The 9,433-nt window shown below is 43.0% G+C and overlaps 1 pseudogene; it reads right to left on the bottom strand.

Moving 5' to 3' along the window:
• Positions 1-5,085: 5,085 nt before the first annotated feature.
• Positions 5,086-6,528, bottom strand: LOC110287456 (forkhead box protein N3 pseudogene; annotated as a pseudogene).
• Positions 6,529-9,433: the final 2,905 nt, after the last annotated feature.

The raw sequence follows: 9,433 nt of genomic DNA, 5'->3' as shown, positions 1-9,433 counted from the left end.
GAAAGGGCGCCGACCCATCCCTCCGTGTAAGACTCAGCCCCAAGATGGAGACCTGCCCCAGTCATCCTGACCACGGGTTCCTTATGCCACAATCCATGTGTGAGTTTGGTTCAGCTTTAGTTTCAGAGAGCCAGCTTTACTAAAAGAGCTCCTGAAAAAAACATACTGGCTGGAGATGCAGAGGGAAGTAGGAGCTTGGTGATATATATTAGAAAGAAAACCTATGTATGATGCAGACCCTTTCAAAAAACTACTAGAGAATGAGGAAAGACTGTCAGGAGCAGGGTAAAACACGTGGATGTGAGTATCACCTAAGAAAAGAAAGCGAGTCTCTCTCTTCTCTTAAATGTGTCTGAGGGCTAACAGCCAGCAGTTGTCGCGGTGCTATGTGTTCCCAAAGTATCTGCAAATATTGCTATAGTTCCCCACTTCCCCCTCCCCCCACCCTATGTGAGTCCGTGAGATACTGGAATGACACATGAACCGCCACTTCTCCCCACAGGAGAAATGCAAGGAAAAACAAAAACAAAAAACCCCACCACATCCCTTTAATGATGCTCAGGAGATCTGTCAGACTAATGGATACACAGGCTAGTTTGAAAGCTAAAAGAACACCTGACATTTGAGAAGGAAGTCCAACACTAAAGTGAGTTACACTTAAGCAAAATATTCTTTCACAAATAGGCTTGTGTTTAAATTCTCTACTGCTCTTGGGGGAGGGGAAAGAGGGGTGCCTCCTGACCCTTGGCTTACTAAGGACACGGACAGCCTCATTCAGCAGACTTCTTCGCTACAAACAGCCACATACACATTGAAGATTTTGTTTTTGCCTCAACGGTCAAAATATACAGTTAAACACAATTGAGCCATTGTTTTGGTTATGCATAATGGGTATGCTGCCCAAAACAGAAGGAAAATAGAAAAAAGTACCCTTACTAAAGTTTCCCCAACAAGTCTTCCAGAAAATTCCAACGAAGGTGCCAAGGGAGGCTCAGGAAAATAACAGTTAGAAAGCTGCCCGATCAGGTATTTATGCAAACGGAGTGGTTCTGGGGTTCAGAACACACTTGTATAAGATAGTTTTCCAGATCTCAGTGAGATCAGAAAAGTAAATCACACACACACACTGCATCTTGTTATCTCTGAAAGCGGCCTCTGCCCCTTCAGAAAAAATGAACCGAGGGGAGACAGCCTGTGTGGGGTTTGCATCGGAAGAAGTCCCCTGCCAGAAACAGTGCTGAGTGCTTGCCTTTACCTTCAGGTCTGAGTTTGAACATCTTCGGAGTGGGGGTGGGGGTCTTTTGGACTTGGTAAGTTGACAGCAGAAACCAAAGTGTGGTTCAGGGTTCCAGAGCTGTGGATGACTTGTTGGGTACCAGAGGTTTGTGGAAAACACACCTGTGCTCTCATCTAACCCTGAACCCTCACACTAAGAGAGCCCAGGCTGCAGGTAAATCTAGCCTGCCCTAAAGTGGGTGGCCCCCTCCCACCCAAAAGCTGCCCTCAGGTTAGGTAGGGGGAAGTGCACCAGATAACCTTCCAGGCTGCCGCTGTTGCCATGGTACCTGGGACTGACAGGTGGACACAACTTTAAAGGCTCACTACTGCCCTGTTTTAAGAGTTCAAGGTCCCTTTAGTTTCCTCTCTCTTCCAAATATCTGACCCTGAGCCACCGTAGTGTTTTTGTTTTTAAATGTTCCCTGCATTTGGATGGGAGTCCATATTGTTTTAGGGATTTCTCGTTCAGGCCTCAAGGAAAAACTTTTTTTTTTTTTTTGCAAAGGTAACTGGAGTTTCTGGCTTGTGTGACATGGTCTGGCTGTTGTTCAGCTCTCACTATTTAGGTGGTCTTAGTCCCAAGGTGGTCACTGTGCTGAAGTGGCAGAGATGGCCAGCCCCCTCCTCACTGCGCAATCATACTGTCACAGTAGAACACTTGCTCGCTCGGGGCTGCTCCATCCAACCCCATGATGGCATACTTCCTCCTACCCATGTACCCATTTCTTACCCTCACCCTTAAGTAAGGCCCATTAGCATGTTTCCCCTTCTTCTCGAAAATTTGCATAATTATTCACTGCCTTTTTCCTAGAACCAGATCACGGTAAGGATTTTCCTCAAGTAAGCATCCCATAACTCTCTCGAGTCTATCTTACACACTAAGTTTGCCCTCGAATTATTGTGTTGTGTTAAAATACATACAGACATAGGGAAGGACATACTCTTCAGTAGAGAATCAGAGTGGGTCAGGCTGAGTGCAGACAAGGCATACAGAACTCAACCATCCAAGCCCCTACCAGAGCATGAAGATAATTTATATTGCAGAGTAAGTCCCCCAAGAGTCAGAATTTGTCGCTGAAGAACACCTGCTTAAAAAACAAAAAACAAAAAACAAAATAATAATAACAAAAAAAAAAGAAGAAAAAAAGAAAGGAAAAGGAAAAAGAAAGAAAGAAAAAGAACAAAGGGCCTCTAAGCTTAAGGGCTTAAAAGTTAGAGGTGTAGTCTTCTCTCTATTCTCTATATTTATATGAAAATAATTCATGCTTCATGCTAAATACATTATTTACCTTACAAGAACTTTGTTATTTTTGAATAAAAAAAGTTTGTTTTGTGATTTTTTTTCTTTTTCTTATGTTTTTTTTTTCTTTTTCTTCAAAGGAATCCATGCATTTGTCGATCAGAAATTTCTGCTGGCTGCACTGACTGAATATGAAAGTCACTGATCTGATTTGTTTTTCTTTGTTCCAAAAATGAGTACTGATATTAATTGCAAAACCTTTTTGAGGACAGTACAGGATTTGTATTGTTTGTCATGTTTTTGCTTTTTTGATTCCATCAATGTACCTTTAATCTCATAAAACGACACCATAATACTAATGGCAGTTTCTGTAGCACCCCCCCCAAACTTGGATCAGATTATTTAAGAGGAAAAAAATCTGTACCATTTTTCTTTTCTTAACACTACTGTCATTTCTTGGGCATGATTGCTTTTCCTTGGGCAGTTAAGAGGGCACAGCCTTTTTCTGAATCACCTTTAAGTTGTGTGTTTGTGTGTGCGCGCGCACACACACACACACACACACACACACAAAACTGAGTAATACTGAAGGGTTGAGAAGCACTTTAAAAAATGTTCAACATCTTTAATCATCAGGGAAATTCAAATCAAAACAACCCTGAAATTCTACCTCACACCAGTCAGAATGGGTAAGATCAAAAAATCAGGTGACAGCAGATGCTGGCAAGGATGTGGAGAAAGAGGAACACTCCTCCATTGTTGGTGGGATTGCAAGCTTGTACAACCACTCTGGAAATCAGTCTGGCAGTTCCTTAGAAAATTGGACATAGTCTTACTGGAGGATCCCGCAATACCTCTCCTGGGCATATATCCAGAAGATGTTCCAACTGGTAAGAAGGACACATGCTCCACTATATTCATAGCAGCCTTATTTATAATAGCCAGAAGCTGGAAAGAACCCAGATGCCCCTCAACAGAGGAATGGATACAGAAAATGTGGTACATTTACACAATGGGGTACTACTCAGCTATTAAAAAGAATGAATTTATGAAATTCCTAGCCAAATGGATGGGCCTGGAGGGCATCATCCTGAGTGAGGTAACCCAATCACAAAAGAACTCACATGATATGTACTCAGGTAACCCAATCACAAAAGAACTCACATGATATGTACTCACTGATAAGTGGATATTATCCCAGAAACTTAGAATACCCAAGATATAAGATACAATTTGTAAAACACCTGAAACTCAAGACGAACTAAGTCCAAAGTCTGGACACTTTGCCCCTTCTTAGAATTGGGAACAAAACACCCATGGAAGGAGTTACAGAGACAAAGTTTGGAGCTGAGACAAAAGGTTGGACCATCTAGATACTGCCATACCTGCGGATCCATCCCATAATCAGCCTCCAAACGCTGACACCATTGCATACACTAGCAAGATTTTTCTGAAAGGACCCTGATATAGCTGTCTCTTGTGAGGCTATTCTTGGGCCTAGCAAATACAGAAGTGGATGCTCACAGTCATCTGTTGAATGGAACACAGGACCCCCAATGTAGGAGGTAGAGAAAGTACTCAAGGAGCTGAAGGGATCTGCAACCCTATAAGTGGAACAACAATATGAACTAACCAGTACCCCCCGGAGCTCGTGTCTCTCGCTGCGTATGTAACAGAAGATGGCCTAGTCGGCCATCACTGGAAAGAGAGGCCCATTGGACACACAAACTTTATATGCTTCAGTACAGGGGAATGCCAGGGCCAAGAAGTGGGAGTGGGGGGGAGGAGAGTGGGAGGGGAAGGGCATGGGGGACTTTTGGGATAGCATTGGAAATGTAAATGAAGAAAATACCTAATTAAAAAAAAAAAAGAAAAGAAAAAAGAAACACAGAGGACTGTTAGCCATGTTAGCCAGGCTCTGTGCTTGCCACACAGCAAGGCTGATGGCATTTGTGGTACTGTGGGATGCCAGGGCCAGAGCATGGGGTTATCCCCTAGGGGGTAATCTGCTCGTAGGGGACATGGGCTCTTTAGTTCTGCAACTGCTTCCCAGCCTCACTCCAAACACAACTGACTTTTTAAACCTAATGGTTGGGCTGAGCAGTTATGACTCTGTGTGTGTGCGTGCCTCCTAGGTGGTGCTCCATGTTCCTGTGACATTAACATGGAGAGAGCCCTGTGGGTTTAGCCACTGGTTTCTGACAGGCAGCAGGAAGGAATGGGTAATTTTTGATTTTTTTTTCCTTTCAGTTTTTGTATTCAGATAAAGAAAAGCTTTTGTAAAACAGCTGAGTGTCAATATGAGTTTCTATGGCTTCAATCTCCTTTAAACAGAAAATTCTTAAGGGTCCAAAAACAAAGGAGTGTGTGTGTGTGGGAGGGGGGTAAATTAAAAAACAAAAGAAAGAAAGAAAGAAAAGAAAAGAAAAGAAAAGAAAAGAATACCAAACCAACAAAAGGAAAAAAAGAAAAAGAAAAAAATTACTGATATTGCCTCAAATCATTAGAAATCTCCTGACATGCTGAAACCAAATCGCCATAAGTTCGAAACAAATCAGAGACTTGTTTTAACTTTTTGAGCTTTCCTTTTGTTCTTTCTGCCCCTTGGCCATCCGATTGGTGATGTTCAAACAGGACCGAATCCCGGCTAAGTGCAGGAGTGAACCGGCTGCCTCCTTCATCTCCTCATTGTTGTTCTGGGGCGGCTTCTCTGTGCATCTCTTTTTTGAGGGACAGTGTTTCGCTGGGGGCCTTCCTGGCCTTGGCGAAGTGCTGGCGCTTCTTGTGCTGGGATGTGTATTTGCTGTTCCCCAGGGCATCCTTGCCCTCCTTCGGACTGGGTTTCCGGTCCTCCTCCTCTGGTTCACTGTGGCTTTCATGGCTCTGGAAGCTTCCCTCACTGCCCTCCTGGCTCCCCTTCATAGCAAACAAACTCAAAGTGGTCATTGGCTGAGAAGGAGGAGGAAGAGGAGATGGAGTCGCTGGTGGGAGAGGTGCTCCGGGCAGTGGAGGACTTGGCACTATTGTAGTTGTAGTCCTCCTTCCGATTGCCACTGGCCACTGGGGAGCCACATGGCAGCTCTCTCTCAGTCCGCATCCAGAAACTGGTGATGCTATTCCTTATGGCTCCCTTCAACCCAATGGGAGTAATTGGTAAAGGCTGGACACCAGGAAACAGCCCTCTGCTCAGAACCCTCGCTCCATTTTGTATCACTCCTGGAGAAAAACCTGCTTGTATCTCAGGGTCAGAATTAAAAAGCATCATGGCACTGGCAGCATCAACGTCAGGATCTTGCAGAAAGGCTCCATTTCTCTTGAAGAAGGTACTGCCCGGCCAGATGGGTGGACCTGATGTGCTTTGATAAGCCTGAGGAGTAGGAGGTAGGTGGTAAGGTGTCTTTTTCAAAGCCTGAATTAGATTTTGTCTATACTCTGGGTCTATGCACCACAATGACCCTTTCCCAATATTCTGACTCCTCTCATTGTCTACTTTCTTGAAACACTTATTCAATGACAAGTTATGTCTCACTGAGTTTTCCCACCCAGTAGGTTCATTTGCAAAATACAGGAAATGTTCTAAGATCCAGTTCTAGAAGTCCTTCACTGGAAGGCACTTGGTCGGAGAGTCCTCGATGGCCATAAATATGAGGCAGCTAAAGGAGTAGGGGAACTTGCAGTTGGGATTCTTTCTGGCATCATAGGGCATGTCCAAGTGGGCAGGGGATGGCGGGTTTCATTGTCTAGGTCCTGCACAGGACTGACTCTCCTAAGGAGCGACTCCCCAAAGCTCTTTAGCAAGTTCTTGCTCTCATGCAGCCAGTTCAGGTTGGTCAGCTCTTCATCTTCCATGGCCCCCTCTTCTAATCGGATGTTGGTCAGAGGGAAGTCAAGATCATCGTCTTCCTGGAGGGCCTTGGAGAAACCGCTGCCCGGTAACGCTGACTCAGTCCACTGGACACACCGATTCCTGAGCTCTCCACCTTCTTACTGGCAGGCATGACTGGATCCATTTATGTGAAGGCTCCTGGCCAAGCTCCACGCCAGGCTGCCGCTGCTTTCAGTGCAGCCGAACAAAGGAGGGATTCTTTTTTCTTTTTTTTTCTTTTTTAATATTTTTATTAGGTATTTTCTTCATTTACATTTCCAATGCTATCCCAAAAGTCCCCTATACCTCCCCCCCCCCCACTCCCCTACCCACCCACTTCCACTTTTTGGCTCTGGCATTCCCCTGTACTGGGGCATATAAAGTTTGCATGACCAATGGGCCTCTCTTTCCAGTGATGGCTGACTAGGCCATCTTTTGATACATATGCAGCTAGAGACAAGAGCTCCGGGGTACTGGTTAATTCATAATGTTGTTCCACCCATAGGGTTGCAGATCCCTTCAGCTCCTTGGGTACTTTCTCTAGCTCCTCCATTGGGGGCCCTGTGTTCCATCCAATAGCTGACTGTGAGCATCCACTTCTGTGTTTGCTAGGCCCCGGCATAGTCTCACAAGAGACAGCTATATCAGGGTCCTTTCAGCAAAATCTTGCTAGTGTATGCAATGGAGTCAGCGTTTGGAGGCTGATTATGGGATGGATCCCTGGTTACAGAGACAAAGTTTGGAGCTGAGACAAAAGGATGGAGGGATTCTTATGTACCTTCGTTGCAATTGTAAACTAGTAAAGCCAATCTGCAAACTACTCTGGAGGTTCCTCAAATACAAAACAAAACTAAACAACAAAAATGAAACCTAGCCATGGGACACAGCTATAAAATCCTGGGGCTTATATTCAAAAGATTTTATGTTATACTACAGGGACAGCTACATATCCATATTCATCTAATAAATTTATAATAGAATGAGCTAAGATGTCATCAGTACATGAATGGATAAGAAAAATGTAGAATATATACACAATGGACTATTATTATACATGTCTTCTACCTTATCTTCAAGACCTGAATTTCTTTTTTTCACGTCTTTTAATAGTCTGGTGTGCTTACCCATGAGATTTTTTTTTGTGTGTGTGTGTGTGTGACACCCTGAGATTCTCATTTCCATTTTTGTTTTAGTTTGGGTTTTCTTTAGTGATTCTATTTCTTAGTTAATCTCTATCTGTTTTCATTCTTGAATTCTTTTCATTACTTCATTAAACTTTCTGTGTTCTCGTGCTATTTATTAAAATATTTATCCACATGCTCTTTAGAATCCTTACATATAATTGCTACTTCGAAGTCCTTGTTTGTGCTTCACTTAAATTGCTTTTCTTCTGGCAAAACACAATATGGGTTCTGCCTTCTTGGAAAGCTGTGTTGGTGTGTTTGCAGCTGAAGAAGAAGGGGATAAGTAAGAAGGTGCCCTTATGGCTCATACAAAGCAGACTGCCCTGCCAGCAAATCCATCATTGGTAAAACACCCAGGAAACAGCTAGCTACAAAAGTTGCTAGCAAGAGTGTGCTCTCTTCTGGAGGGAGGAAGAAACCTTATTGTTACAGACCTGGCACTGTGGCAGTCTTTGAAATCAGGTGCTATCATCTGCCATAACCAGCTTCCAAAACGCTGACACCATTGCATACACTAGCAAGATTTTGCTGAAAGGACCCTGATATAGCTGTCTCTTATGAGACTATGCCAGGACCTAGCAAACACAGAAGTGGATGCTCACAGTCAGCTATTGGATGGAACACAGGGCCTCCAATGGAGGAGCTGGAGAAAGTACCCAAGGAGCTAAAGGGATCTGCAACCCTATAGGTGGTACAACATTATGAACTAACCAGTACCCCGGAGCTCTTGACTCTAGCTGCATATGTATCAAAAGATGGCCTAGTCGGCCATCACTGGAAAGAGAGGCCCATTGGACACACAAACTTTATATGCCCCAGTACAGGGGAACGCCAGGGCCAAAAAAAAAAAAAAAAAAGGGAATGGGTGGGTAGGGATATGGGGGAGTGGGGGGAGGGCATGGGGGACTTTTGGGATAGCACTGGAAATGTAATTGAGGAAAATACATAATAAAATATATTAAAAATAATAAAATAAAATAACCAATAAAAATAAAACAAATTACAATAAAAAAAAACCCCAAAAACAAAAAAACAGAAGTCCACTGATCAAAAATGAAAAAAAAAAAAAAAGGTGGGCAGTGGAGATAGAGGCAGGCAGATTTCTGAATTTGAGGCCATCCTGTTCTATAGAGTGAGTTCTAGGACACCCAAAGAAACCCTGTCTCAAAAAAACAAAAAAAAAAAAAAAAAAAACCAAAACCCCAAAAACCCAACCCCCTCCCCCCAAAAAAAAGGTCCACTGAACTTTTGATTCAATTTGTAAGTGTCTGGTTCAAGAAATTGCTCATGACTTCAAAACTTATCTCTGCTTCCAGGGTACAGCTATTGGTGCTTTGCAGGAGATAAGTGAGGCCTATTTGGTTGGCCTTTTTGAAGATACCAACCTGTGTGCCAAATGTATAACAATTATGTCAAAAGGTATCCAGCTAATACATCGCATATGTGAAGAATGTGTTTAAGAGTCCACTATGAGGGGAAACATTTCATTCTCAAAAAAAAAAATCCCCTTCTTCCTGTTGTCAGTAGTTCTGAATATTAGATATTTTTTCCGATGGGGTCAAAGGTACCTAAGTTTATGATTGCAAGTGGAAACACAGGGGACAGAATCAGGTATTGGCAGTTTCTCCACGTTCATATGTGTGTGAATTTTTAATATAAATGCAAGATGTAAAGCATTAATTCAAGCAAAATGATTCAGTAATCACATTTCAACAATTCAACTTTATAACAATTATAAATAAACCTGTTAAAAATTTCTGGATAATGCCAGCATTTGGATTTTTAAAAATAAATTTAAGTGGAAACACAGGGGACAGAATCAGGTATTGGCAGTTTCTCCACGTTCATATGTGTGTGAATTTTTAA

This window comes from Mus caroli, unplaced genomic scaffold, assembly GCF_978045245.1.
Source record: "Mus caroli unplaced genomic scaffold, Mus_caroli_1 scaffold_5, whole genome shotgun sequence".
In the NCBI taxonomy this organism is placed as follows: domain Eukaryota; kingdom Metazoa; phylum Chordata; class Mammalia; order Rodentia; family Muridae; genus Mus; species Mus caroli.
The sequence above is the reverse complement of the archived record's forward strand: the minus strand, read 5'-3'. Positions and strand labels throughout refer to the sequence as shown.